Consider the following 27,268-nt stretch of genomic DNA (forward strand, 5'->3'; position numbering starts at 1 on the left):
CTCCAAAATCTCTTTCTTGAGTGGTAACAGCTAATTTAGACCCCATAATTGTATATGTATAGTTGGGATTATGCTTTCCAATGTGCATTACTTTGCATTATCAACATTAAATTTCATCTGCCATTTTGTTGCCTATTCACCCAGTTTTGAGAGATCCTTTTGTAGCTCTTCCCAATCTGCCTGGGTCTTAACTATCTTTAGTAATTTTGTATCACCTGCAAATTTTGCCACCTCACTGTTTACCCCTTTATCCAGATCATTTATGAATATGTTGAATAGGACTGGTCCCAGAACAGACTCCTGGGGGACAACACTATTTACCTCTCTCCGGTCTGAAAACTGACCATTTATACCTGCCCTTTGTTTCCTATCTTTTAACCAGTTACCAATCCATCAGAACACCTTCCCTCTTATCCCATGGCAGCTTACTTTGCATACGAGCCTTTGGTGAGGGACCTTGTCAAAGGCTTTCTGAAAATGTAAGTACACTATAGCCACTGGATCCCCTTGGTCCATGTGCTTGTTTACCCCCTTAGAGAATTCTAATAGATTGGTGAGGCATGATATCCCTTTACTGAAACCATGTTGACTCTCAACAAATTATGTTCATCTATATGTCTGACAATATTATTCTTTATTATAGTTTCAACCAGTTTGCCCAGTACTGAAGTCAGGCTTACAGGCCTGTAATTGCCGGGATCACCTATGGAGCCCTTTTTAAAAATTGGCATCACATTAGCTATCCTCCAGTCATCTGGTACAGAAGCCGCTTTAAATTACAGTTTACAGACTACAGTTAGTAGTGCTGCAATTTCACTTTTGAGTTCCTTCAGAACTCCTGGGTGAATACCATCTGGTCTTGATGACTTATTGCTGTTTAATTTATCAATTTGTTCCAAAACCTCCTCTAACGATATCTCAATCTGGGACAGTTCCTCAGATCTGTCACCTAAAAAGAATGGCTCAGGTTTAGGAATCTCCCTCACATCCTCAGCCATGAAGACCGATGTAAAGAATTCATTTAGTTTCTCCGCAATGGCCTTATCGTCCTTGAGTGCTCCTTTAGCACCTCGATCATCCAATGGCCCCATTATTGTTTAGCAGGCTTCCTGCTTCTGATGTATTTTAAAAAAAAATTACGTTTTGAGTCTTTGGCTAACTGTTCCTCAAATTCTTTTTTGGCCTTCCTAATTGTATTTTTACACTTCATTTTCCAGTGGTTATGCTCCTTTCTATTTTCCTCATCATCATTCCAGTGGAAATAAATCTTCCAATCTTTCCTAACTAACTGAGGTGATGCACATAACATGCATTTGGACTACACAATTTCTATTGACATGAATGAAAGATGACTACATACAGCATAAATCTTATATCTACATGAGTTCCACTTTGTGAGATGTGTGACATATGTCAATAGCGTACCAAGTTGGTTGAGACACTCATTGCTTTCTTTTTCCACCACTGACTGAGTTAAATTATTTTCTTTCTTCTTCACAATGTCTGAAAATGTTTAGATAGGAATTTCACAAACAGGTGATAATAACATGTAAGTATTATTTTTTATTTCTGCTGGCTCTTCAACAGTTTTCCAGAGTTTCTTCCATACAGAAGTTGTACTAGATAAGGAATAGGTCCAAGGGTGTTTAAGAACATTGTTTTTTTCTGACCTTCAGCACTATGATACAATGTTTTATAAGAAGTGTTTTGTTGCAATGTATTTTCCTAGTGACACTACATACAGCAGCTTGAGAGGTCATTGCATTCCTTTCTAACTCAAGTTCTGTTGGTGTTCCATAACCTAGAGGGGCTGGACAGAAAGACACAGAGAGAGTCCCGCCAATCTCTGTTATTTGAGATCCTATTTCTCAATATGTTTTGCTAACTGATTCTTTTTCTAGGCTCAACATGAAACAGTCTCTCTTCACTCATAACTAGGGCTTTGAATTTCTTGTGAAAGTTACAGTAGAAGAGAGACTTTTTAAAATTTATTTTAAAGTCAGCCCAGTCTGCAATAAAATGACTGTTATTTTCCTACTTTGACTCTAACGGCCATAGCTCTTTAACATAACTGACAAAGGCATAACAAGATCCAGTGTCTGTAAGATGAACCTAGACACATTCAGACTGGAAATAAAGCACAGACTTTTAACAGTAAGAATAAATAAGCAGTTTAGCTTAAACCATTCCTCATTGGGTAAAATCACATGATGCTAGCTACTTTTTGGCAACATATCTAACATCCCCATTATATTCGTATGGTAAGTGAGATTTTGTACATTGGCACTTTTTCTCATGTTGAAATTAATCACTTGTTTTTAATCATTCCTGTACATGACTATTTTTTCCATCATTTAGACTGACCAATTATGATAAAACTGTTTTGTTAACAAAATAGGAAATGGTGCTAAACAAAAGGAAATGTTTACTTCAAAATACCAAGGCCATTAATTTAGATTAAGAAATTGTTTGTGCTCAGAGACTGTAATCAAAAGGTGATGTGTATCATTGATCACAAAAGGACTTTATAAGGAACAAGTGCAGCACTGGATATTGTATTATACATTAACAACTATCATTATCAGCATTTGCTGATTCATTTGGCAGGAAGCAAACTGCCAAGCAAGATTTCTAGGGGAGGAACAATCAACAGTATTTTCATATAAAATAACCTTCCGTTTCTGTATTTTTCTCACAACATTTGATAATGAATTCTTTCCTCTTATGAAAAACACATGCATTACAAAAACAAAGCCAGTTCATGGTTATAAAAATATATATAAATTCTGGTAAAATGAGGATTTTTATCAATTAAAGAAGTAGAATACTAGCAAATATTCTTTGCGAAATTTACTGTGCAGTTGGTAATTAAGTAGTGAGATGGCCATTATTCTTATCGGGGGGGAAATCTGTTTCATCACCCATTTCCCCCTTGTGGGCATGTAAGTCAACAGATGCCACTCTCTAGTGGGACAAGAGATCAAGGGTGAGCTGCCCTGGAAGTAAAATAAGAGTAGGGCTTGGGGTAGTATTATTATGTGAATCTTTCAGACAATGTCCCTTGTGAAGGTACACAGGGGTCATGGGAGCTACAGAGCCTCAGAGCCAAAGTCATGACTACAAAATGTGGAGGGAGGTGGGGGATATTCATTCTTGACGCAAGACTCAATTTGTCACCTTACAAGGTCACCTCTTTTGGAACAGCAAATAAGTTGAGGTTTATACCCATTACTTTGATGAGCAGCAGGGACTAAATGCCATTTGATATCTTTTCCAGAACATGGAAGGTAGAGGAACCGTGGCACCATTTTTACTTCCACCCATCCTTGAGACCTCTTAGACGTCCCCATCCCTCCCTCGCCCCTCCTCCCCCACATGTGTGTGTGTGTGTGTGTGTATTACATATTTAAAATGCATACATATGTACATTGAGGTCAGGGACTAGTTGCTCTCTGCAATATCATATCCAGCTCATAGCCAAGTGAAAAGTGTAAGCAAATAAAGATCAAAAGACTGTCCAGCATCACAAAAAAGATGGGATTAATAATCAGATATTGGGGGGGGGGAAATCTAATGACAAACCCAGCAACTCCCAACTTAAGTATTATGTTAGAAGGCAAAGGAATACAAGAGAGGAGTCAATGCACATACTTTGGCAATATAATGCAAACCAATGGGGATATCCAGAAGGAAATAATATTTAGAAATTGATGGTAGCTGCATTCATCAGCTTAAACAATATTTGGTTATCAAAAAATCTACAATTTATAGACCAAACTACAAATCTTCAACTCTGAAGTTATTTTCACTTTAACATATGGATGTGAAAGCTAGAAATCCACCAAAGCTACAGACAGGTATCAAAAGAACTTTGAAGACAAATACCTCAGGGAAATGCTGGATATTATATGGAATAATTTTATAATAAATGCTGAGGTTCCTCAGAATGTTCCCAAATCTATCTACAGAGTTATCCAGAAAAGAAAATGGAAATATCTGGAACCTGTGTTAAGAATGAAGCCACAGGGTCTGTCAGACAGCTGGAGAAATACATAAAAGGAGCCAGCCAAAAGAATCCCTCCATCAAACAGTACTGGGAGAGGGAAAACTTACAAGACTTAACGTAGAGAACATACAAATAACAATCCAGGATACATAGGGATGGCAGAGCTCATTTGTGCCTTAAGAGGCATTTGATTGCATGGGAAGGATTCAGAATTTTACTCCATACAAAGATCCAAAAATCAATTATTAAACATCTATGAGTCAAGAGAGTTGGTGATGATATAGTAGTTTTGTTTTATCCCTTCAAATTAGCTTATTGCTAGAGGAAGGTAACAGCCCAAGAGAATGAAGCTTTTGTTATTTGTATTTTAAAAAACAAACAAAACTTTGCTAAACTGAAATTAAGGCTTAGTATCCATATCAGTAATTTAAGGGTAGTTAGCAAAAACAAAAAACAAAAAAAACCCTCCCAGTTTTATTCTCACACCAAGATCTGATTTTTAAAAAGCATTCGAAGAATGTTTAACTATGGTGAATAATACTTTTTAAAAGGAGTCTTGCCTTTCCTGATGAATTTCAGGTTAGGTAGAAAAATACTCCTTTCTCCATCGACAAGCCTCCTTAGTGACTATTTTATGCATTGAGGTATAATCTCACAAGAAAAAGAATTAGGTACTTTTTAAAAAATAAAATCTTACTTCTCCAGCAGTCATTTAACATCCCAATTTAAGTGTGTTGGAAAAACATTCCATACTCACATTATTTAAAATCTTAATAACTTTTCAAATTACAGTTTAATGAAATAATCTTTGGTCCTGTTGGATCTCAACTGGATTAATCCAGTGAACTAAGCTTAAGATTTCTCCTTTTCTTTTTTTAAAATTCAAAATGGAGGCAGGGACCTTTAAAGACTTTTTGGACTCAGGTAATCTCCTCTATTTTTACAATGTCATAATTCATGGACCTTTTGACCAATGCATTTCAAAATATGGTGGGGATTTTACCTCAGCCCCAGACCTCACCTTCCAATTTTGAGGCTAAGTCTCTTATTCTTGGATTTTAGAGAAGGGACAAAAAATCAGTTTGTATTATTATTTGTTACCTTAGCACTGAGGAATCCCTGTCATGGATCAGGACCCTATTGTGCTAGGCCTATAGTAAACACAGAACAACAAGATGGTCCCAGCCGCAAGGAGCTTACAATCTAAACACAACACAAGAGACAATAGATGGCTACAAACAGACAGACAGGGAAGTACAAGGAAACAATGAGTCAGAATTAGACAGTATGAGAGGCTGTGATCTCAGCACACCCTTATCCTAAGTTTTTTTGTAGACGTCACCGAAAAAGAGAGTTTTGAGGAGGATTCTGAAGGAGGATAATGATGTAGCTTTGTGGATGTTTACAGGGAGTGCCTCTCAAATGTAAGGGCCAGTGTGGGAGAAAACACAAAGGTGTTTGAACATGTAACAAGAGGGTGAGGAGACAGACATCATGGGCTGATTGGAGGTGGGAGTTGACATCTCAACAGTGAATGAGAGATGATAGGTGGGGTTGGGGTAGACCTTGAAGGGCCTTGAATGTGAAGACAAGTAGCTTATGTTTGATGCAATACAGGAGAGCCAAACTGATATGCAGAGAAAGGAGTGATAGGGTTGAAGTGATGTGCTAAGAAAATAATCTTTGCAGCAGCATTCTGAATGAATTTGAGGAGGGTAAGATTACATTTGTTAGGTCTGGAGAGAAGGAAGTTGCTGTAATCAAGACATAAGAAGATGAGAGCTTGAACAATAACTATTCCATAATCCACAAAATAGGTGCTTGGCCAATAGCAGTGCCAATATCCCCACACTGACCTGCCTATATGCTGCAACACTGACATGGAGAGATCCCCACAAGGGATGACCGGGTAATTTAATCTGCATACCCATTCAGTCTTCAGGGTGAAATCCTGGCCCCATGGAAGTTTTGCCATTAACCAAGATTTCACCCATGGCACTTGTACTGAGATTACCAACAAGGATACTAATTCCTGTCAGTTGTGGTGGTGGGTTTTGTGATTTAGACCATTGGCCTCAAGGAAATGGACTGAAACACCAAGTCATTTCACATAGTTAAACAGCTCTAAACTCTAGTGTAGGCTACAGAATTAGGTTGGCGTAAGGCAGCTTACATTGACCTAACTAAGCGTCTACACTAAAATGTAGCTCCCACCAATGTAACTCGCCCACTAGACCAATTTAATAACTCCACCTCCACGAGAGGCATAGCACTTAGGCTGATGTAGTTAGGTTGACTTAGGCCTGGTCTATACTACCCGCCTGAATCGGCGGGTAGAAATCGACCTCTCGGGAATCGATTTATCGCGTCCCGTGGGGACGTGACAATCGATCCCCGAATCGGCGCTCTAACTCCACCAGCGGAGGTGGTAGTAAGCGCCGCCGACAAAAAGCGGCAGAAGTCGATTTTGCCGCCGTCTTCACAACGGGGTAAGTCGGCTGTAATACGTCGAATTCAGCTACGCTATTCACGTTGCTGAATTTGCGTATCTTAAACCGACTCCCCGCTGTAGTGTAGATGTACCCTTAGTGTCAATTAGACACTGCATTGCTTATATCAATGCTGCCTTTCAAAAGCCATCCCACAGTGCCACATACTGACAGTTAAATCAATGCAAGTTCTCCTGGTGAGGATGTGCACCACTGACACAAGGAGCATAGTGTGGACTCGCAAAAGCGGTTTAATTACTGCAGTGGCTGTACATCAATGTAACTTAGGTTGACTTGATTTTGTAGTGTAGACTTACCCTAGGAAATAAGATAGTAACTTCTTTCTGGTCTACACTGAAAAATAATATCAGCATAACAATATCCGCTGGTCAGAGATGTGAAATAACCACACCCCTAACTGACGTACCTGTGCCAACAAAGCCCCCAGTGTAGACACAGCTACATTGACGGAAGAAGGCTTTGGTAGAGATAGCTAATGGCATTCAGACAGGCGGTGTTGCTACACTGACAGAAAAAAAAACCCTTTTGTCAGTGTATACTGTCTACACTACGGGGTTAAACCAGCATAGCTATGTTGGTACAACCCCTGTAGTATTGACATACCTCAAACACTAATGACTTGCCTGATTTGAACCAGTAACACAGAGATGAAAGATTCAGTAGCCTGTTGAGACCTCATTCTGATTTTCTGAAATAATCCCAATTTTTCTAAAAATTAAATAGATCACGTTTTGCACCATTCTTTTTCACCATTTTTCCCAAACAAAAACAGGCTTCAAATTGACCCACTAAGCAAACCATTCTGTTACAGACAAATTGAAAGGAAATGAGATTTTTTTTCTAAATCAAACCATTTAAACAATGTCCTTTTAGAATGCGAGGACAAAATAATATCATTATAGCATTATCATTTATGATGCTAGTTTCCTCATAAAGCCACAGGAGTTCTGAAGAGATCAGTATAAATTCACAGTTGGCTGAAGCTTGGAACATAAGCTTTCTACATAGGTCTCTTCCCCCCCAGCCCGCCCTTACCAAATTTGAAGAAAAAGCCATTGTCCTGTTTTATACTGTAGGGACACAAAATAGCTAAGTTGTTCAACATGCTTTGTGTTCCCCCTTATAATTCAAAACTTGCTTTAAAAAGATTTGAAAGTGTATAAGATGGTGCTTAGCTAGCTGATTTTGCAGCCCATGCCACCATCAAGGACTAATGCCAGACTTCTACAATATCTAGGCACAATAGGAAGGATAGCCAGCTTGGAGCTGCAGCCTTAACTCTGAATTTCCCTTGTCTTTTGTGTTTAAATCAGACCCTTTAATGATTTTTTTCAAGGTAGGTTTTCGGTTGAATAGTACTTTAAGTACTAAGCTGACTCCTTAGTGTTTCGAGGGGATTAAGTTCAGAGTTCATTGTGTTGTCTGTCATTTTAAAGATTAGATAGTTTAGTTAGGCTCCTACTGGCAATGTAAAAGTCTCAGTATTATTGACTGTCTGGAGTCATTATCAAAGCTTCTAAACCCAATCGACACCTTGTAAACAAAAATCCCATTATTTTAGTGGTGCTGATAAGATTTACATGGGATTTGCATTTTTGTTATGATTGATTGAGCAGTTAAATATATTAGTACAGTAGAGGGCAGTATGATGAATGATTACATAGATTCAATAAACAAACTAAACTTTTATATTGATTTGTCAGGTTTGAACACATGTAAACCATGTTAGTTTATGAAAAGATAATATTTGCAGAAAGACTTAAAATTTGCTTCCAGGAAAAACAGTTTGTAAAGAGGAGATTATATTTTTGAATGTTTCATATTTTTATTTTTTTCTTGCCAAAAGGATAGTGAATTGAGGGGAAACACCACATTAAGGAACAAAAGGCTATGTTTGTAGTGAAAGGGGAAATTATGCTTATTAGAGGCACAGTTATGGCATTGGAAGTTTACTAGCTGAATATTTTTAAATGGTATGAACTATCATTTCCAGAGAAGTGGCAGTTGGATAAGAGTTTGGGCATCAGAATTGATTTTATGGGTGCTAGAAGTTGCACCCTTTACTTTATTGTGTCTGTGTGCACTTTTATGCTTTTGTAAAAAAAAAAAAAAAAGTATACACAGACTTGCAGATTCTGTGACTCTTTAAACAGTTTTTAAATGCACAAATTATGCCAGGAAACCACTACCAAAATAAAACACTTAAAATAAATTACAAACTTTGTTCATACTGATTAAAGCAACATGAAACAGCTCTAAAGCTAACAAAGTCAAATTCAAATACAGTGCGCTGAAGAGGGCAGCACATAACAGGAGGTGGGGGTGGGATGGCAGCTTCTCTTCACAGGTGGGTGAACATCTTGCCTTTGCTTCTTTTAGTCCTTGGTTGAATGTCGGGGCTTAAAGTTGCCCGATGCATTGGATGCTTTGAACAGTTCCTGTATGCTGTTATTCTCGCTGCCCTGCGCCAGGGCCAGGGGAGGGAATTGCTTCTCGGAACAAGGCTGCAGGGCTACAGCAAGGAACATCTGATGGTGTTCCCAGTACCCTGTATTATCCAGGGGTTGCAGAACATGGCTGGGTCCTCAAACAATAAAGTTGCCCTAATAACAGTGTGCGCTCCAGCCGAGCAGTCTGCCTGTTCATTGCCTCTAAGAATCGCTTCTGCATATCCCCATCTTTGTCCACTCGGTCTCTGGTCATGGCAATGCTGTCCCAGACTACTTTAGTTCTGTCTCTGGATAGCTGCCTATCTTTCTCCCTCTCAGACATCAATAACACCCTCCAGTTCTCGGTGGGTTTCTGGGTTTTCTGCATGTCTATAAGGAGGGCTCCAAAGGTCTCATTCTTACATGCCATTTCTTCTCCCTCAGGTTGACCACTGTTAAAGGCCTGGTCCTTGAGAGTCTTGCTGCTGCAGGTGCCACAGCTGGGGGAGTAGAAAAATAAGTTATTCATATTACTGAGAGATGTTGTTTCCATAGAAGCACTGATTGCATTTTTTATCCTTGATTTCTGAAATCCATCCCCTGAGATCCATCCCAGTCTTGGGACACCTCAGAGATGGTAAGCTATATCTTCACAGGGGCCAGACTGGGATGTTGGGACTTACGTTTCTGGTTTCAGTTTGCAGTTTATGCTGTGCCTTGGACATTGCAGGGTGATGTTAAGTCAGGATGTGCGCTCCCCAATTTGAGGTTTATAATTCATACTATGCTTTGGAGGGACCTATGTTGGTGCAGGAATTTCCTGATGTGGGGGTTGGACAGTGATCCCCTCTGCATCCCCTTTGGGCTGTCCTGATTCTTGAGGATGTTACACTGTGGCAAGTGACCAGGAGGCAGACGGTGGCCTTAATCAAAAGACAAAGGTAGACCAGCGAGATACACTGATGTTACTCAACAGGATGGTCCCCCAGAAGTGCTGCAGGAATGGAAAGGGGCTGCAAGCTATGCTGGGGGCAATGATCATGCAGCCTTTCTGCTGAATGTCTGTACTAAAAATCAAGCCATTTCTCAGTTTTAGATTCTACTTTACCTCCTCTGCAAACATGCAGAAAGTACAGAGAAAAACAGATTTGGTTCTGCACTGATTGAAAGCTTAACTGCTCCCAGTCTCTATGAAATATGTATGCCTGTGAAAAGCTATTATGCCACCTCCATGATTTGACTGCAATATTGATGAACTGGTATTTTATATAGCTCAGCCAGTTGCCTTAAGAGCTGTATGGCTATGCTGTCCCTAACCTCATCTTCTTTCCCTGTACCCTTTCCTGTTACAGGGCATATGTACCTCAGCAGTGACAAATAGCATTAATGATGCCTTGGTAGGTATGCAATGCCTATGCATACGTATACCTCATGTGAGCTGTGAAAGTTAGCCAATCTATTTTTTCCTGTAAAAGACTGTCTCAAATGTTTTGAATTTCACACAAATAAGTAGTTTCATCATTTGAATCTGCAAAGCGAGGAGAAGGGACATAGAAATAGAGGTTGCAGCTGCACCATGAGGCCATCATTTTGAGCATGCAAACAGGGTTGGAGGGGGGCAGCGTTCGCTGAGCAGGAGAAATGCAGGAAGGGAAAAATAAATTAGTAGAGAGGAATGTAATCTCCATAGCATGGACTTGGTTAACACCTGATGGTTGGTGCTTCAGCAGGAGAGAAGCCGATAGCCTCACCCAGCCACCATTTTGAAAACTGTCTGGGGGGGACGGTAGAGAGGGGGGAGTAGAGTGAAGGGGAACAGCATGGGCTAAGGGAGAAAGGAAGGTAAGAGCTGGAGACTTGGAGAGGTTCCAAGCCCCCATCTACCCAAAATGGCAGCAGCCAGGGGGCACCTGTTTCTCGGGGGGGGGGGTGTATTGTATATTTTCCTAAGCTATTTGCTCTTTATATGGCACCATCAGTGTCCCAGCTATGACTCTTCTCAGCTATCTGCTTAGCAACGGTCTCAAAAAGTTCCTTAGTGCAGTGGTTGGTCACAAGAGCTTGCTGTATGTTGCTCCTCCCTAGATAGTGAGGAGACCAAGAATCTCACCATGGCTGCTGGACTAATATTGCTGTAATGCTCATATATTGGAACCCAGGAACTAAATGGGACGATCCTGGCCCTGCAAGAGTTTTTAAATGGAAAAGACATCCGGTCAACTAGACTCCAGCACAGTCAAGGCCACACACATTAAACAGTCAAGTTTGTCCAGGATACCAGCAAAGCAGTGTGAGACATCAACTGGAAGACTGCCAAAGTAATGTGCAGAAGCATTGCGTGCACATTAATAGTCCACACTAATTCAATTCACATCAAACTTTGTTGACTTTGAAAGCGGAGTACAGAATTTGCAGCAAATAAGTTAGGGCAGTTAAGTGTTTGTGCCCTGTACATCCTGGCATTTTCAATACACACTAAGCTGAGTTAGTGCAGCCTAAATGCCCAAGCCCCTAGTACAGTTTACTACTATATTTAGCATATGTTATAGTATTTTGAAACCAATATGGCTAAAGGGTAGCAACTCCTTTCTGCTCTTTTGTCTCTAACATCAGTCTCCTTTGATCAGGCACCAGAAACACGATGGAATAAACTTGTTCAAGGGGTGTGTGTAGGATTTTTACCTTTCCCTTTGTTCTGTCACGATTTCCCCCTCTCTCCTTATTTCTCACCCCTCAGAACAGCTGATGATGCTCCAATGAAAGCTCTGACTCTGCAGTTGACCGCAGCAGTCTAGAAGAACTTTCTTAAATCTTCTACTATCACTTCTGCAGATAGCCATCAGACCAAATCATGCTAAAGTAATGCAAACTAAAGTGCTTTTTCTCAGAAGCAAGTTTTTTTTGTTTGGTCCTTTTTGTGTTTGCTTTTTTATACATGCAAAAAAAAAAAGTTACTATACATGCAATGAAATCAATATACCTCATTTTACATAAAGAGAAGTCTATCTTTATAAGTAACGATAACTAAACTGGGTTAGAATGATGCTCTGCTTCTATTTTTTTTTTCCAGTCCATTGTGGGTGACAAACCATTTTCAGTGTTGAATCTCGATGAACTGACATTTGGTGACATTTTGTCAATACCTGCTGGTGTGGACCTAAATCAAACCATGTTAATAAGTCAAATCAGTTTGTTAAAAACTCAGATGTTGACAGTAGCAAAGTGTCTTGTAAGCAATGACAAAGGAATCAATGGAAGCACATGAAAATGTTACCACTATGGGACAGTATTGATTAATGTCTCAAAAATACTTACTTAAGGATCTGAAGCAAAGCCCACTGAAATCAATTAAAAGTCTCCCATTAACTTCAATTGGCTTGGATCAGGCCTTTAGACTGTAAGCTCTTTGAGGCAGGGGCTATCGTTGTGTTTGTGTACAGTGCAGTACACAATGGGGCCCTGATCCATGACTGGGGCCACTGCAATGCAAATAATAAGAAACTGCATCCCTTGAGACTGTTGGCAAATTTGTATCCTCAAGCATTCATTTACCTGGAACTGTGCTTTACTAGTTAATCTGATACAGATTTTTCTCAGTGACCTCTACTCCCATTAAACATTTCTGAGGGAATATAAATTTGGACAGACTATAGGATGGACAGAAAGTCAATTTCTCCCCAGTTACCTCAGTCTGTGCAACTTCCTATTCCTAGTCTTAAATTAATCCCCTTTTGCTTATATTTAAACACAATGCTTTCCTTAAGTAATGCCCTTCCCCGTTATAATAATTTCTCAAAGAATTTATAACCTTCAAGGTGAATGTCTGTGTAATAGGATTATAACCATAACAGCTACACAATAGAATCATTAAGAGTACTTCAGTTACATTTACTTTCCCAGTGCTCGAATTTATTGCAACTCTGTAAAGTCCCTGTTCAGAAAAAAAAATACTTTTAGTTCAATTTATAAGTAGACTTTGCTGGAGAGAGATTAGAACTAAAACGATTTGAGATGGCATTCTTTGATTCTATCTTTTTAATTAGTCAGTTAAAGGCAGGAGCACCTAATACAAATATTTAACTGTGCAGTTGTACACCGGGCTCAGGTCAACAAGAGGAAATTTATAGGGAGCTCTAAAGTCACTTGACAATGATTTTCTTGGGTTATGACTTCTCAAATTGCTGTTTATTGCCAATAGCACTACATTTGGACATAAATAAGATTCACAGGATTAGGGTACTGTCCCGGTTAAAATGTTTAATCTTCACTTTAAATGAGTTATGGTAATTGAACCCTTTTCTTTTTGTGTAAGAAGTGCCTTTAAACAAGGTTAGCTATTTTTACACACACTAATGAATCACTAGCTAAAAAACCTTTTTGGTTAGATGCCAGCCTTGTCTCCTTACCTGCTCTTCTTAGCCAGTAGAGTGCAATGGTGCATGACTGGAGGAGGGGAGGTTCGCTATTTATTGGTGTAGGAAGAAAGAAGTCATTAACCACTACTGGTTAAAATATTTAAGTATCAGCAGGATTGGGAATAGAAACAGAAAAAGCCTTTGTCCTCTAGAACCTAAGTTGCTGGTTCAAATCCAGTCCAGTTAAGTAGCAACTGAAAGTTATTATTTAGTGGCATATGTTAAATGAGGTTGGTGATCTTCCTTCGATTTCCAATGGACTGATGACCACAACCCTACTAAAAGAACAGGAGTACTTGTGGCACCTTAGAGACTAACAAATTTATTAGAGCATAAGCTTTCGTGGACTACAGCCCACTTCTTCGGATGCATATAGAATGGAACATATATTGAGGAGATATATATACACACATACAGAGAGCATGAACAGGTGGGAGTTGTCTTACCAACTCTGAGAGGCCAATTAAGTAAGAGAAAAAAAACTTTTGAAGTGATAATCAAGCTAGCCCAGTACAGACAGGTTGATAAGAAGTGTGAGAATACTTACAAGGGGAGATAGATTCAATGTTTGTAATGGCTCAGCCATTCCCAGTCCTTATTCAACCCTACTGGCACCCTTGCAGCTAGTTTCAGGAAAGCGCACAAGACTGGATAACTCTTTCAGGCTTAGAGGTGGTCCTCCTTGTCAGGGTTGAAAAAAAATGTTAGTGGGGCAGTATGGGCAGCTTGCCTCTGTTCTGTGAAGAAATGAATGCCTTTGGGTTCCAGAGCTGTCAGTTCACCACTTTTACTGGATCTCTGTTCAGGCGAACCATTTTAAAAAAAAACGACATTTAAAGAGGGAAACATGGCACAGAATTGCTTCTAGTTTGTGATCCTCCAAGGCCCCAGTTCAGTGACTCACCCTGGTTGAGAAGGGCAGGATAGAACTCCCTACTGAGCCCATCACTTCTTCTTGCTCAGCTACAGGGGTCATTGCAGAGCAATTTAAGAGACTCCTTCCTATCAGAGAATGAGCACACTGTATCATGTGTACATCCAGCAATCGGTTATTAAAGGATGCATACATTTGGAAAAAAGGAACGACAGGGCCAAATTCTACCATTTTCAAAACTGGTACTTTCAATTTTGGTTGGCCTCAGCAGTGGCACTTTTACTATTTAGCCCTTTGATATTTTTTTTTTAAAAGGGTTGTTCAGAATGCTATGTGAGCTGGAACAGTCCTGTGTGGTCTGTGTAACCCGTACCACTGTAGATCCTGAAGTTATGTAATTCTGCTTAGGTGTTTGTGTGTCTCCCATTTATCTCGCTTTGAGTGCCCAGCCCAGAATAGACTTCTTAGTCATTTCTTTATGAGACTAACCATAAATCAGCAGAGTAGCTGGGATTAGCACTCAGGGCCCAACAGATCTTGGGGGATGGCTGATCCCTTTGGAAGTTCCACAGCTTTTAAGGGAGCAAAGAGATGAATGAAGCTTTCTCTGGCCATTCACTTCCCGAAGCATAGAGTATGTGCTTGAGAATGACATTGGAAGATTCATTGAGTAGGCTGACAACCTTGACTTCTAATATGAAGTTAGGTCAATCAGAAGAAGAAGAATTTTCAAAGAGTCATGGTCCAAAGTAACTGCTCTCCTGGGTGACAATTAAAAAAGTATTTCAGACATCCACCATAGGTAAGAAGGAAAGAAGTAGGCAGACAGAAGAAATTAAAACAAAAAGCTACACATACAGCAATTGATATAGACAGAGAGACACCCCTCAGAGTTCTAATGGCTGGGGACAGGAAGGGAAACTTCCAACACAATACAGAAGTGATACTGTGGCAAAGTTAAGTTGGATGGGATAACCACAAATCAGGTACACCATTGCTTTCATGTGTGAATGGGCCCCCCCACCTGCTGTATGCCCCCTTATCACCTAAAGTCACCCAGCAAAACCCCTACTTCAGTTTCCCCACTTTTCAGGACTCTCTCAAACTACCAACACAAACTCTTCTCTGGTTCAGCAACACCCCACCATGGAGCTAGATTTAGTAAAATATCAAAATCATTCCCCAAATAAAGTTCTCAGATTTCCATTAACTCCATACACTTAGTCTTTCCTACCAGCCTTCAGTCTAGCACAGCCTTCAGGGAAAAGGCTCCATGAAGGGAAGGCTGCTGTGTCTGAACTGGCTGGGGTGGGAGTGTGAGTAGTTACCTTGCTTGTAGTTAGTGCTGGGTGGGCAGCCAGCAGGCTGTGGGTATAAATAACAACTTTCCATCTACAGGATCCCTATGCAGGACAGTCTCATCATGTGCACTGTCTGTACCATCTGAAAATGAGAATCTTGCTCCAAGGAGCAGACTCTTATAATACCCAACTGGGTAGAGACTATGGGATTATGATATGGTTGCAGAGTGCCTGCTGCACTGTCTCCCTATTTTGTGGTATAGCTGCACCGTTATTTACTGCTTGTTAAAGCTATTAGTAATCACCCCTCTTCCTCTTTTTGGTTTATAACATTTATGCAGATCAGCATCATCTTATTAATTGCAAACCGCATTGGACTCAGTGTCCATCACTTGGTGAAGTGAGAAGCATCAATCTGGTAAGTCAGATCCATTTATTGCATTTTCTTAGTGCTTTTGTCTCTAGGTGGGGTTTCCAGCCAAATTTTTAGTTGAGAGATATCTCTGAAGTGTAACTAACAGTGGGATCTGCCCCTTATTACTGACTGAAGCACCTGGCTCAGAGGTAGTAGAGAGACTCCTAATTTCAGTTCAAAAGAGGCTAAAGAGAAAGGAGGCTATAACAGATTCCTGAGTTTGAGCACGTGTAAAATGCAGGAGCACCCTATTGCAAGCAGGGAGTGTTCCAGCACGAGAGGAAGGACCCAAAAAATATCAGAAAGAACAATGACCTTTAAGTTGATTTTGATAGATTAGTTAATATAGGAATTGTTTGTGTGTTGCCTGTGCAGCTTGAAAGGCAAGTCATACACAAATTATTCACAAACAAACATATACATGTGAGCACTCTCTTTGGGTACAAAGTGCCTTCATATTATTTCTTCCTTATGCCAATCATTACAAATCGGAGCAATCCAATCTAAACCAGGCATATGGTGCACAAATGCCATATTTAAGACAAGAACGTGTACTATAAGTCAGGGTTTCTGAACCCATGGGTCAGGACCCAAAATTGGGTCACCAGAATGTTTCAAAAGATCACGTAGCAGCTCCTGTGGCTCCTGTCCCATGGGGCTGGCTGGGCTCACCTCCCTGCTCCAGGCAATGCAACTTTTGGGGTCCCAGGTTTGGCCCAGCTGTCAGGATGACAGAAGTCCAGTTAGGCTAAATTTGAGTGAGGTAGCACTGCAACCCCATGAGTCAGGTTATAACTCCACTCTCACAAATTTGGTCCAGTCAAGGGGGCTGAGCCAAACCTGAGCATCACTGCAACCCTGGAGGTTCCAACACCTGGAGCAGAGAGCCAATCCCACAGTATAGGAGCTGCAGCAGTCACCGCCGCGGGGGTGACTGCCAGGCAGGACACAACCCCAGTGCTTAATTTGTGCCGGGGTTGAGCCTCCAGCACCCCAAGGCTTGGCAACTCAGCCTTGGCACCTCTGGGCTTGCTGCATCAGTTATGAAAGTAAAAAAAATTGCTTGATTCTGGCATCTAATTGCTTGAGCCCCAGCACCTCTTTGGTTACAAATTAAGCACTGCCCAACCCTGCCCTGCAGCGCAGGATCCAACCAAAACAACCCCAGTGCCTCCACCCCAGACTATTTACTGGGATACATCAGGGCAAACATTTACAAATTGGTCCGGAGCCCAAAAAGACTGAGAACCACTGCTGTAAGGTAAATATTTAGGGGCTGTTACCAATTCTCTCAGACTGAGTAGGTGTGTTCTTGACTCATTAAATCAAGCCATATTGAATCTTATGGGCCAATTCACCTCTCTGTATAAATATAGTGTAACAAATGGGAAAAGTTAGGTGCTACAAATCCATTATATCTTCCTCAAATATAACTTCCACACGTTTAAAAAAAAAAAAAAAAAAACTTAGGTGACTCTTTGATATGGTACATAATCTTTTCTAGACTCATGAAAGAATCAAACCCATAGATCTTTTTGTCTTTAGTGGACAGAGAAGACTTTACATCTATGGTACCTAATATAGTTCTTCACACGAGAGAGAGAGAGAGACAGACACATACACACACACACACACACACACACACATACACACACACACACACACACAACAGCAAAGGTGTTTATTTTTTTATACCCTAACAAAATAGTAACTAATAAGCACTTTTGTAGTTGGGGAAAAAAAAAAAAAGATCTGTAAACCCAATGAAATTTCCAATATTTCTCTATAGGCCTTATTTGCATTTATCATAATTTATTATGTTTGTTGCCAGTAGACTCTACCTTAAATAAAACTATATTATGTCATGCAATTTATTCTTTTCACATATGATCTTTCATTCATCTTTAGAACGGAGTCCAGTCAGATCTAACAATTCCACATTAATCTTCCCTTCTAAACCTATGTATAGTTACAGTTGATCTCTCTTTGTGTTAGTCCCTTTCAAAGAAAGTTTTATACTTTTCACACTGTTATGAAAAACCAAGAATTTAATTGTAAAGATAAGTATCTACTTTTATTGCCATTTTAGTATTGTTTTATAATTATGCAGTTATACTGACATGAATAACTGACAATACATTGTGTAATGGTGACGTAAAATGATTCTTTTAATGGGTGTATAAAAAACTACAGATACATAAGAAAATAGTTGATGTGTTTACTTGATTTGAAAATAGTTTTCAAAAGGAACTGGAGTTCGTGTTCAACACGTAGAGGAAGCAAATATGTAAACCAGGCATCTTTGAAATAGATAACTGTTCTAGATGCTTAGTAACACTTACAGTCATTTAACACCCATCTTTATTGAACAAACATTTGAGGAGTGCTGAGGCAGTTGTGAGAATTCTTTTGGGAATTTGAGGACTGGGAAGAGTTTGTTTTATAGTATCTTTTCCTGAGTGCTGGGGAGAAGGTAGGTGCTGCTGTTTTGTAATGGCTTTACTGATTATGGTTTGTATTTTTAATTAATGAGAGAGACAAGGTAGGTGAGGTAATAATATCTTTTATTGGACCAGCTTCTATTGGTGGAAAATACAAGCTTTTGAGCTACACAGAGAATGGAAAGGATGCCAAGAAGTGGGATTAGGTGTTCTATTTACACTTGTTTAAAGCACAATTTGTGTTATGGGGGGGAGGGGGGTCTTGCAGAATATTCAACCTGAACCAAGGCCAATTCAGCCTCTGGCAGCCCTTCAAGGAAAGACATGTATGGCCCTCTCCCCCAGGTGCATCAGAGATTGGGATCTAACCCTATATGTACTGTAGCGTTAAATGGAGGGAAAGTAGTGAAAGGCTTTGCTAGTGTGAACTATAGTAGCTCAATCACATTCTGCTCTCTTTAGTATAAGATGAGCCAGAGCTAGTGTTCTGTAAGACATCCACAAATAGTGGTGAATGCCCTACAAAAAAGTTACCCGCCTAACTCTTAAGCAACCAGCAGAATGTGCTTGCTACCTGCACCAGATGTGCCATAATCCCAACTGATACTCTCACACACACACAGGCCATCATCCTCTGAACTGTATGGTTGAGCAGGGAGATGGAAGCACCCAGACATGCTGGATCATATGCCAATAAACAATCAGGTGTGCTCTGTTATCTAGCAATGCTTCCTCTGAGCATGGGGTCTGCCCCAATCCTCACCTGCCAGGAAAGGTTTTATACAGAAAGTCTGAAAGCTTTTTTATCAAAATCAAAGAGGTCCATACATTTTCATTTAAATTGTATCTACCAACTGCCCCTAGAAATGGGGTGTATCTGAGATCTAATCCACAGATCAGTGTCATATCACAAAACCAGTTTAGTTTTATTGTCCAAGAAGGGAAGTGCAAAATAAACAAACAAATCATCTTCAATGAGGAAGTAAGTTTGACTTTAGAACTCTTTCAGTTCCAATAAACTCCTGCAAGTGTGTTTAATATGACCCTTCTGCCAGGTGCTTCAGTCAGTAATAAGGGGCAGATCCCACTGTTAGTTACACTTCAGAGATATCTCTCAACTAAAAATTTGGCTGGAAACCCCACCTAGAGACAAAAGCACTAAGAAAATGCAATAAATGGATCTGATTTACCAGATTGATGCTTCTCACTTCACCAAGTGATGGACACTGAGTCCAATGCGGTTTGCAATTAATAAGATGATGCTGATCTGCATAAATGTTATAAACCAAAAAGAGGAAGAGGGGTGATTACTAATAGCATTAACAAGCAGTAAATAACGGTGCAGCTATACCACAAAATAGGGAGACAGTGCAGCAGGTACTCTGCAACCATATCATAATCCCATAGTCTTTACCCAGTTGGGTATTATAAGAGTCTGCTCCTTGGAGCAAGATTCTCATTTTCAGATGGTACAGACAGTGCACATGATGAGACTGTCCTGCATAGGGATCCTGTAGATGGAAAGTTGTTATTTATACCCACAGCCTGCTGGCTGCCCACCCAGCACTAACTACAAGCCAGGTAACTACTCACACTCCCACCCCAGCCAGTTCAGACACAGCAGCTAGGAATTGGTGAAAAGAAGCTCAAGCGCACAGGCACCATCTTACCTCTCTCCTGCTCTTTCTCCTCCATGAGGAACTGGTGCCACATGCTCCTGTTTCTTCATTGCTGCCGATGGCAACTGTTATGAGAACCCCAGTTTGGCACATTCTCCCTTTCAGCAAACTTGGCAGCTGCCCAGCCCTTAATAACTGCCTTTCTCTGCTTCTTGCTTCAGAGCCACCCTAGTATAAGGAGTGATTAGTTTTTGATAAGTGTAGGAAGCGATCAGTCACTGAAAACTGTGCAGGGTAAATGGATGACAACAGCTCCCTCAGCTGGTAAACCTCCTTCATTTGCCCAACCTCCAGAAGTGTCCCCATTCTAACACCCAGATCCCCCATCCATGAACTACTGGTGGGGAATGTAATCTCTGCTCCTTCAGACAACTCTATCACTCCTCCAACCCCCCCTCAAATAAGACCCCCAGTTCCAGTTCTGCAACCACACAGACTGTGAGCCATCTGTGGATTACCTATGGCAAATCCCGCTCTGACTAACCTTTTGTGGATTATCAGAGTGAAAGTAGTAGCAGCCAGAAGCAGAAGGAGCAGTGCTTCTCAGAACCCCTCATCTCAAAATCTCCTCTGGCCCCCAAAAGCCTAATAGTGGGCCAGGAATTAACACTTCTAACTTCTCTAGCACAGACAAGGCCAGTGACCTGGAACTGACATGAATCCTTTCTGGGCTGAATTATTGTTATCCATTAAGGAAGTTCAGTGTTCATCCAAATCACACCTGGGTGTGATGTAGTAGTCTGATACAATGAGCTGTTGTGATGACTGGCATCTTGGTTAGTACACCAGGGATTGAACAAGGCCTCCAGAACTGAAAGCTTGAGACACTATGGCTTGAGCTAAAGAGTCAGGATCCATTGGTGGAGGCAGTAATAGACTTACATCCTTTGTGGATTGGGCAAAGAGTATGACATAACACACACTGATTCATATGACAGTGTAACCTAATGGTCAGAAACATGTGGCGACAGCGGTTGGCTCGAGATCTGCTAAGCTATAGGCCTTGTCTAGACTTGGGAAAACAGTACATTAGCTAGCCCTATTTGAAACACCCTTTAGGACATAGCATAGATTCACTTAGTGTTTAACAACTTAAAACCCAGGTTAGCTGACTGGGGTTGGCATTAGGCTCCCCATAGAAGAGGTGCTGTTTAAAAACCGCCTGTCTACTCACACGTATTAGCTCATACATTTGTTAAACATACCTCATTTTCCTGGCTTAGAGAGGGCCCATGTATGGTGGGTGGAAGGAACAAGACTAGGGGAAGGAAACACTGCTCATGGAAAGAGCAAAGAGCAACAAAACATAATTTTTAATATAAGATATTTATTTCTTATTAAAGAAAGATACAAAAATAGATACCAGTTATTCTCTACCAGGTTAAACCAAAAAAAAGTAATGATTGGTGAACGTTTAAAAAAAAAAATCACATGATCAGATACATATAGAATCATAGAAGATTAGGGTTGGAAGAGACCTCAGGAGGTCATCTAGTCCAATCCCCTGCTCAAAGCAGGACCAACCCCAACTAAATCATCCCAGCCAGGGCTTTGTCAAGCCAGGCCTTAAAAACCTCTAAGGATGGAGATTCCACCACCTCCCTAGGTAACCCATTCCAGTGCTTCACCACCCTCCTAGTGAAATAGGAGGAGCTGAGGCACAGAGAGATATTATTAAGTGACTTACCCAATATCACACAGGAAGTCTGTGGCAGAGGTGTGAATTTAACATAGATCTCCTGAGTCCTAGTCCAGTGCCTTACATACAAGAACATCCTTCCTTTATGAGCATAATCTCTCTGGTATATTTCTGATTCTTCCTGGTTCTAGCTGGGTTGGAAGTATTTCAGCCAAAAGAAGGAAGTGTAGAAGCGTGTGAAAATGAAACAAATAGAAAGTTAACCAAACTTTTTCAACCTCAAAAAAGAAGAGAAGAAAGTTTTGGTTCAAGTGTCAGGGTGAAAGTTCAGGACCCTTTTTATTTAATCTGAACCATGCCACCCATCACTAATTGTAAAGCCTAATGAGTTGGGGTCTAAACTTCTTCCTTTTCAAGCAGCTGCACCCAAAACACCACAAAAAGGGAAAGTGGGACTGTGAAGTTACATGGCCAGACACTGGGAGGAAAATCTGGTCAGAAGTATAAATAAATAGCCCTATCTTCTGGATTGCTTACAGGGATGATGGCCTCTCTTTGTTTCTCGCCTCCTTTTACATGCCAAAAGTGTTTTTTCAAGCTATATATAGATCTTTGCTAACTCCGACATCCAAACCTTCTCATGCTTTAGAAGGTTGATTACTCTGTGTATATGACAGTATGATGAAGGAGTTACAGACAACAGGAAAAGGTTAGTACTATACTCACAGTGAGTACCAAAAATGAGTGGTTGGACCATAGGGCCGCAGGTCTCCAGCAGTGTGAGGTTCCACAAAGCAGAACTATGCAAAAACTTCCATTTCATTTTGCATAGTTTTCATTTTGCAAGTGTGTGCATGTGAAATGTGATATAGCACTGATTGTTATCTGTAGATGTGATCCAAAGCATTGATTTTCCATATTTACCAACAAATACCATTTTTCCATAGTAAAAATGGAAATATTCTGTCATGGGACAAAAATATTCTGCCACATGGAGAATGGCTATTTTCAAAGCAAAACTATTCTGGAGCAGAATGACTTTTGCTATACATTCGGGGGGGGGGGGGGAGGGGAAGAGAGAAGAGCAAAACATTTGGCTTGCTTGAAAAAAAACACCTTAATTCTGAGGGTTTGCTTGTTTTCGGGCAAGTGGGGAGATTTTTTTTACAAATCTGTGAGAAAGGTCAACTGTACTGCACAGTGAAAATGCCATTGTCCACTTCTGAATTTGGTTCCACACAATTGGCTGACACTGATGATAGCTAAGGGCAAGATCAACCCCTCCAGTGGAAAAAATTGTGGAAGGCAGCAAGAGAGAGGAGGAAAACTCAACAAGACCCCCTCCACAGTTTCCTGGGCGCAAGAGAACGGATTAGAGAGCTGTGGAATTGGGAGGCCTCACTCCTCCCAACCCTGCAGATCTGTAGGATTCACAAGGAAGGGACCTCCACCATGCTGCATGTATAAGTCTACTTGCTCCTCTCTCCATGGCAATATGGCTCCCGCTGGAGTTGCATGGCCATTAACTGGATCCCCTTGCAGTTGGTCAATAGCATTTGCAGAAAGGGATGCTAATTTGGGACAGTGTCGTAAATCTCTCTTGTATAGAGTTCATTGTGGTTTTAAATCACAATATCCATTGTAATTAAAATAAAAACCAAATTCTTCCAAGTTTACTAATAATATAGTTTATTCCATGTAAGACTTAAAGATGACAGACTTACCTCTATTGTATTGTCTTCTACTGCTGAGTAATTTCAGTAGACATAAGACTCTTCATTTTTATAGTGCTAGCTGGTGTTGGCAAATAAAGAGTGGGTGTTACATCATGGACATGAAGGTAGCTGCTGTCAGGTAGAATTCACATTTTTTGATTACTGGGCTTTTGTATGTATCACATCATTAACACATGCAGCCACAAACATGGAGAACGGGATAGAAATGGAACCCAGACAGCATCTCTCTTTTCAGATTGCCAAGGAGACATTAGGATCTGAAGCTGCTAGACACTTATCATCCCTACTAGCTGAATGCAATTGTGCTGGACCTTTTAGGTAAGGTATTGAAAGGGCTATGGGGGAGGCGCTGGCACTAAAAACTAGAGTTAGCAGGGAGGAGCTGCTGATTAGAGCAGAAGTATTGCTACACAGTTGAATAGGCTTCCTGTGGCTGCCCATATAGGCTAGCATCTGGCAATGCAGCCTGCTATACTGAAGAAGGAACTCCTTTATCAGGGTGATAGAAAATAGAAGCATAACCACAAAGGTGGAAGAGAAGCTTTATAAACTATAGCCAGACTTCTCAGGGTTGCTGCTGCTATTTGCTGTGCTTCTGGACACCACATGCTACCCTTATTTGACACATAACCGTGTAGATGACCATTAACTGTTTTAGATTTATTCACACAATCAAAAGTAAAATAGAAGTAGAATCAAAGTTTTAGTGCATATTTCTGTAATATAAGCAGACATCGCAGTGAGTTATAAAATGCAAAACAATTGTTTTTTTATGTGCAAGTAATCTTTTGGTTTTCATCTTAGTTTACATAGTAAAAGCAGGCAAACCATATATCGCTTCTTAAAAAGTGATAAATATAAAAACAAGAAGTGAAACAGTGCAGATACCTGAAACTATACCAATTCTACAGCTAGCTTTGCTGCACCACCAACAGAAATAGTTCTGTCCTGTTTAGATAGACTTTTGTTTTGCTACATGACTGCATATGCAGTGAAGTGATATCAAGTCCTGAGGGTCCACTCCTTTGATGAGTTAAGCACACAAAGGCCCACATTTTGATGCAATCTGATATCATATATTTAAGTCCTAGACAAACTGCAACTGTGAGGAAGTGATAAACAGAACTTCCTGCACAAAGCTGCCTGAGATAACACTTTCCATGGACTGGAAAAAAAGAGACATGATTGCTACAGAACTAAAAGGGAACTGTTCTGCTCTTAATAAATAACCCTTTATTTTTTCACGTGGCTATTGCAAAAGCCTAAGCACAAGTGACTAAGATTCAACAAACTACAGAGCAGATCCACTCACTACAGAGCAGTTGCATTCTGAAATAATTATTTGAGAAACTATATTAAATATTTAGTTGTTTAAATATATATTCTAGTGAGGTATCAATATCATATCAGATGATGTAGCCCACGAAAGCTTATGCTCAAATAAATTTGTTCGTCTCTAAGGTGCCACAAGTACTCCTGTTCTTAGTTCAAACTCTAAATCTCAGGTATCTTTTGGAACTGACTAGTTTCCTTTCCATTTAAAGAGAGCCAAGTTTGATTAAATAAAGTGATACAAAAACCAAAAAATGTAAGGCCAGATTGTCCCCTCGGTGGGAAAAACCCTCATAGGCAACAGGAAACTCCCCTACTTCCTCCTCAAGGGGTTTCTTTGCAATGCTTAATTGCCATTCGAAATCTAAAACAAAATTTTAATTCAGCCACATTCATGATCCTTTCACTTGCTGTGAACATTTGGGCAAACAAGATTTCCAAGTACAGAGACTTGTGAAAAAGTGAATTTTAAGCATGAATGCTTAAATATGCAGCATAAGTGAATTTTGTATTGCATATTTGAAATTTAAAATGGTAGGTGCTGCTTAGTTATACAAGTCAACTGATCAGGGAGCAGAAAGATTGCTACATGGTACATAACTAAGCAACACAGTGCAAATTTTGAATTTCAAATATCAACAGTTCACAATGATCTGTTTGGTATATTCAGATCAGAAAAATACCAAAAATGCATAAATAATTTGAGCAGATAAATCTGAGAGTTTCACGAGTTTTATGTGGACAGAAAAAGAGGCAAAATTCTACAGCTGAATTTTGTTATTAATTGTACACTCAGCAATATGGGTATATACTATTATGCCAATTTTTTTCTAGATTGGAGAAACAGATTCAAAGGGGTGAAATTACTTGCTCAAAATCAGATAGCAAGTTGTTGGAGCCAGGAATAGATCCCAGAAGTCCTGCTTCCAACATCGCTAGCCAGTAGACAACAGATTCTCTCTAGCCTCTGTTTTAGGGAACTCCTACAAATGCTAGTCCACAACACAAAATTTTGCCATGTCCGAATACAGCTGTAAAAAAAATCATGTGAGTGACCTACAACTTAACATGAGTAATCATGTCAGCTAGCTGTGATTAAATCCACACTGACCTGTGCTCAGCCCCAGATCAACACAGATGTTGGCAAGTGAGTTCAGACATGGTTAAATTTTGTAGGATAGACCAGGTCCTTTCACTCCCCTGCTGGCTTCACCAAAGCCGATTTAACAAACACTACTCCCTGGGGAGCTGTGAATCTTCCTGATTACATCATGGATGCCACTAGTGCTCAAGTCAATCATATGGCCATGTTGACTTCTACTGTAATAGTAAACACTATAGTCCCAAGAGTATTGGGTGAAATTGGTATTTGATGGCTAGAAAAGGATAAAACTAGCAGGGATTTACATATTATTTCCATTCTTTGGACAGTACCTTGCAAAAATGGAGACTTGATCATTTGTAATTTAATTTAAAAGTGATTGCTTCCCCTTTAATCTGGTCTATTTGCTATTTTTATTCTGAGCTCATGTACATGCCCTCCCCTTGAGTGATCTCACTTGCAGATAAAACAATGCAATCAGTTGGATAATGATTAGTAGATTTCAGGCATAGGATGATGATAAATGGCAATGAGTTTACAGTCTTTTCCAACTGAGTCCAGAAGTGTTTGATTTCTTGGTTTCAAATGAAATTAATTAAAAGAAAAAAGAATATTTTAAATAAATTAAACATTTTATCATCTTCAAAACAGGTTTCATTTCACTGAAGTAGGTTATCACAAAAGCAAAAATGTAGTATAAATGAAAAAGAAATTATTACAACATTTGAATGACCATAACATCACATTTAGATTGCGTAGTGATGGACAACTTCGAAAAAGCTACAATAGGTAAACAGAACTATAGTAGCAAATGCGTTCAGTCTCTACCCCCTCTTTCTCTGAGCATGAATACAACTGAGAATCTTTGCTGCGATGGTAATCTTGTAATGGGCTTGAGCCCTTTATCTAGACTATGAATGAATTATTGCTTTTTCAGTTGCAAAACAAACTCTGAAAAGTAGACACCAGTGACTACAGAGAGAAAACTCATCTGACGTGAATCAGTACACAGAGAAGTGTCTTGTGCGTCAGTAACTTATGCTTAAGAAAGCAAATAAAATGTCACTTAAAAATTGCTAAGAAAACTTTTGAATACTAGTGTTGCAAATGGGACACTTTGCCAACAGTCTTAGAGTGTGGTGAAGTAGATCTTAGGTCTACATGACAAGCCCTAAGAATCTCTCCTGGGAATGTTTATACTGTATTTCTATCCAGACCTCATATTTAGTTTGAATTGTAACAACCGTTTAGTCATTTTCATGTGTGGAGCTGTTGTCATGAAAGAAGTTTTTCATGAATATCAAAAAAATTCCCTCCCTTGAATCTATTTTAATATTATATTGCAAAATGTTGCAGCTTGTAACACTAAAGCAAATGCAAATCAATAGA

The 27,268-nt window shown here is 39.9% G+C and overlaps 2 long non-coding RNA genes across 4 annotated transcripts in view; one reads left to right on the forward strand and one right to left on the reverse strand.

The window, feature by feature from the left end:
• LOC135972905 (uncharacterized) overlaps window positions 1-19,445 on the forward strand; it is a 28,052-nt gene extending 8,607 nt beyond the window's left edge. The window contains exons 2-3 of the long non-coding RNA XR_010589508.1: window positions 383-479; window positions 15,877-19,445. This is a non-coding gene — a long non-coding RNA (uncharacterized LOC135972905). The remainder of the gene's footprint in view (window positions 1-382; window positions 480-15,876) is intronic.
• The window catches only part of LOC135972904 (uncharacterized), a 51,561-nt gene continuing 32,631 nt past the window's right edge, over window positions 8,339-27,268 (reverse strand). For all 3 annotated transcript variants that reach the window (XR_010589507.1, XR_010589505.1, XR_010589506.1), the window contains 3 exons: window positions 20,062-23,503; window positions 13,908-14,995; window positions 8,339-9,445 (listed from right to left, as the gene is read on the reverse strand). This is a non-coding gene — a long non-coding RNA (uncharacterized LOC135972904). The remainder of the gene's footprint in view (window positions 9,446-13,907; window positions 14,996-20,061; window positions 23,504-27,268) is intronic.

Source organism: Chrysemys picta, chromosome 7 (assembly GCF_011386835.1).
Source record: "Chrysemys picta bellii isolate R12L10 chromosome 7, ASM1138683v2, whole genome shotgun sequence".
Lineage (NCBI taxonomy): Eukaryota > Metazoa > Chordata > Testudines > Emydidae > Chrysemys > Chrysemys picta.